The following is a 4,508-nucleotide window of genomic DNA, read 5'->3' on the forward strand; positions in this document are numbered from 1 at the left end:
TGCTGCAACTCTTATTATTTTTAGGTATCAGGTACTCGCGGAGGCTGTGGATAGCAGCCACCGATACTTCAGGCAAAGCAAAGGTAACATCGAGTGCTTCTTCTACTACTATTCCGGAATAGTTGGTCAATCTGCCCATGTCAAAATAATTTGCTTCAATCTAAAGTATGTCCTAATCGGCTCAATATTTTTAGTGTCCATAAAAACAGCGGATCCGATCATAATTTTAATCCGAAATCTGATCGGATTTCGGACAGGTATCGATCTGAAAAAAAAAAAAAAAGGGTTATGGAACATCCTAATTTATTCCCATATAAGAGGGCTGACAGCTTCTACAGAAGCATTTACCAATAAACATTTCTCAGGAGGGTGACTTATCATAACCTCATTGACGCCATACTTTGAAATGTAAACTTGAAACCATGAAGCGTAGAGGTGGTCTTTTATGAACAGCTCTGCAGGCCAGCATTTTATGACTTTAAAAAAAAAAAAAAAGCTGTGATACAGCAGGAAATTGAGAGCGGACTGGTATATTTTGGAATGCGAACGCAGTCATTTCCTGACAGCATGCTGTGCGTCCCGGTGATTTACGCGACTTGCGGTGCAAAACAAAGCACTGCAGCGCCGAGCACACATTTGAATGAAATTTGTTGGACAAAACCAGATGATGAATGGCGAGACGCTGGCGACCCAACGGAAACTGTGTGAACATTTATTTTTGGTGCGTATTGTATAGTTTGCCTCAGAACAAATTGAATGGGGGGGGCGGGGGGGGGTAATGATTATACTGCCAGGATATCACTTACAACTAAACCGGAGTCGGAGATTCTCCACAAACTAACATTAATGAAAACTAAACTAAAAGGAATTACACTAAAAAAAAAAACAAACCACCACCATCTTAACGCAAATAATTCCCAGAGACTCAACACCAAACGGCAATCACATAATCAGACCAAAACCTTCAGATGTATTACTTTCCCTTACGACCAAAAACCGTATACGGATTGAATAAAAACATCTGAAAACGTCCTCTACGCATGAAGCCGTTTTGTTCAACAGAGCGAGCATGTGCTCGGCTTCGACGGGGCATCATGTTTACCGCGTTAAAGCATGTCCATGCAGAACAGCTAACCGGAATCAATTTCACCCCAGTAGGAATGGGCGAACTGGTCGCCAGGCATCTGAATATATTTCAATGAAAGCGCTACGACCTTGGATCGAGATGAAGAGGATTATTCAATAGGGGCAAATATAAAATGACAAAAATATGGGCAAACACACACACAAGCAGACAAAGAGAAATGGAAAGAAAAAAAAAAAAAAAAGAAAAAAACACCTCCCACCTTCTCTGCTGCCACTGTGTATTTACCACTCACAGACAAATTGTCAACTGGGAAAAAAAAAAAAAAAAGCCTGATGAGACATGCAGGGTGCAGCAGGAAACATTTATTAGCATAGTTTATTTTGATTCATCACCACCTCCCAACGCGCATGCAGAGCGGCGGTATAAAAACACTTTGACTTCCTAATGGAATATTCCATTAAGAGGCACAACAACAAATGTTTTCAAGTGGCGCGACAGTTGAAATTGTCGCCGTGCGCAACAAATGAAGCGGCAAGTGCGGCAATAAGGACAGTGTTTCCATTTGCTAACATGCCAAAAAATGCCCCAAAAAGTGAGACAAGAAGAAAAGTCTTTGTTCAGTCTGTTTCGACATCTTTCCATTAATCAGCAGTACGACGTGGGTTGATTTCACCAAAAACACTCGTTTCGACCAAAAAGCGTAGAAAAAGGAGCTTTTGGGAAAAAGATACATTCCAGGAGCGGAACAATGACTTTAACGCTACAAGCATCAAGCTGAATATCTTTTCTACATGGAGAAAAGTACAAGTGAAAGTATTAAGGCACTGACGTTGAAGCAAGTTCTGCAGAAGCCTGATCGTTTGAATCAGGTGTGTTGAGGAGGGAAACATCTAAAACATGCAGGAGAGCGGCCCTCGAGTTGCACCACCCCTGACGGAAATCATTTTTTGCTATCTCGTGAGCATGAATGTCATTACTGTAACATTTCAGTCCGACTAATCCGTCCCATCGGCCAGCACGCCGTCTTCTCGCCCCATGTCCGATTGTTTAAATGTGCATGAACAGACACGCCGCCGCGCGAACAAGAAAAGTGCTTAAACAGTCCTCGCCTGCACGTTTCGCCGCCCTTTTATTCAAGCATCACTTCTGTCCTCGTAGTTTTTGTCATTCTGGAGACGGGAGTCTCAGGCACGGTCATTTCCCAAGCAGGATCAATTAGCCTTAACATTTGTTCCAGTTTGCCACTGGGAGGGGACATACTTGACACAAACGGGCAGTAAAGAGGACGCCGGGTGGCTCGAATCTCCCGAATGGAAGTTGACAGATCCAAGCGGAGCATATGGCATCGTGTTGTGTTTGCGCAAAAAAATGCTGACAGGCCCCGCAATCACAATTAGATTAGCCGCACGGTAATTAAGAGTCACTGGCCTATCTGCGGATCGCTCGCCTTCTGCGGTTTGTCACGGCTACCGCTTAACCTCTACTATCATATAAAGATCATCAATTTGTGTGAACATTGCTGTCATCAAGCGATGACCCTTGACATTTTTGTTGGGCGTACTGCGCCACATCCCGTGGAACGAAAAAAATCACGTGTCCTCGTCATTTCATTGCATTCAAGACCATTCTTCTGGATGCGTTTACGTAATATAGTGGAAAATGTAATTTTTCCCGCTTTTCATTAAAAAAAACGTGGCCATTCATTTCCCTGAATAAAGATGCGCAGTCATGCGAGGGATTTTGTAATTTGTGTACTCTAACAATGCAAGATCTGTGAAATGCATCCTGTCAAAAGTCAAACCAACACGGGCATGAAGTTTAACAACACAGGTTCGTGGGTCATATGGTAGTTATTTAACAGCCACACTTAAAGCAGCACTGGGAAAGAATTCGACCTGAATACGTTTTTTTTCACTCTCACTCTTTTGATGAAACCTTGACCTACAAATAGTTGAATGGGACTTTTGTCATGCCGCCTAGCATCAACAAAACGAATAATACAAAAAAATCCAGTCAGCTAAATCCCTGCCAGAAAGCAGCGGTCATGCAAGCCATCCGAATCTGCCAAGCAGCTGACGGAACTTAACACCGTGCCAAAATAAACGTGTTAATACACTCGGGCTGCTTTTAACTTTCTGTTGACAAACATCCTCCCACGCGTAAGTGTTTGAGCGTCACGTTTGTTAATGTACCAACAGCTCTTGTTTGGCGGCAGTTTTCCTGGCACAGTGGGCTGAGCACGCGCCAAACAGTCGCGTGGCGCGGCGTCGCCTTCAGTGAGGCTTGCTTACTGCTGACTCCGACATGGATTCAAGTAAGACAATTAACAGTAAGAAGATGGGGCGGAGGATAGCCAGTCAATCCCAATCAGTCGGGGAGCGGGAAGCTTCCAATCCGGCACCATGTTGTCATCTAAATCGACACCAAACAGGCCAGCGAGGTCACGGAGAAGAAAAAGAAGACAATTCCCGAGATCCGGGGCTTGAAAATTGGAAGATTACATTTGAAATTTAAAAGTAAATAAACAGCTAAATCCGTCTCCTTGGAGTGCAAATCTGTTTGTGAGACAGAGATGCTTTCGACTGTGATTTTTTTCCCACACTAAAGCTATCACACATACATGAAACAATGGTTGCCATGACATTTTCAAAGAAAAGAAATATTCAAATGTAAAGTCGAACGCGTCCACGGATTAACATCAAAAGGCACGCGCACACGTCAGACGCAAGCAGAGAAGATGGCTAAAGACAAAGGCGGGGGTGTTAATCACAGCGGGGATTAGCGAAAGCCATGCGGGCTGCTCGTTTTCGTGTCTTCCGGTTTGCAATGTAGCTCAGCAATTACGGTTTATGGCTACAATAGACAATCATTGAGGGGAAACGACTTGCGTTGGCAATATGGCGTGTCAGGCCACGCTTAACATGTTTTGGCTGCGTTTGTGCGGGATAGCCACGCTGCGCATTGCTACCACCGTCTGGATTAGAGCGAGACAGCGTCGACGACTGTTTTCCTTTTGATATGTTTCGTGCTCTAAACTTGCAAATGTCTCATCCATCTTCTGTGTACTCTCATCTCTTCCTGCTTGTGTTTGCCTCGCGGACAGTGTTACTGAACGGTATTGTGAAAATGATGTCGCAACAAAAGGGATTTAACGGCTTTCTGGAAGCGCGAGCGATGCTCGGACTGATTTATCACGACGTAAACTACGCTCCGGGGCACGTTATTTACTGAGATTCGTCGCGTCGGCGATTATTTATTCGTGTGGTGCATGTTATTTAGGAGAGCGTATCGCGTACAAGCCGTTCAAACCAATTGCCTTACCTGGTTGGATTTAAATGAGGGTTTGAATTATTCTCTTGCCTGGTCTGATTGCGTTTCTCGTGTCACCTTTAAAAAACAAGCTTTTTTTAAGTCTTATCGG

The sequence above is a fragment of the Filicampus tigris genome, chromosome 20, assembly GCF_054856515.1.
Source record: "Filicampus tigris isolate MCC_2025a chromosome 20, RoL_Ftig_1.0, whole genome shotgun sequence".
Taxonomy (NCBI): Eukaryota; Metazoa; Chordata; class Actinopteri; order Syngnathiformes; family Syngnathidae; genus Filicampus; species Filicampus tigris.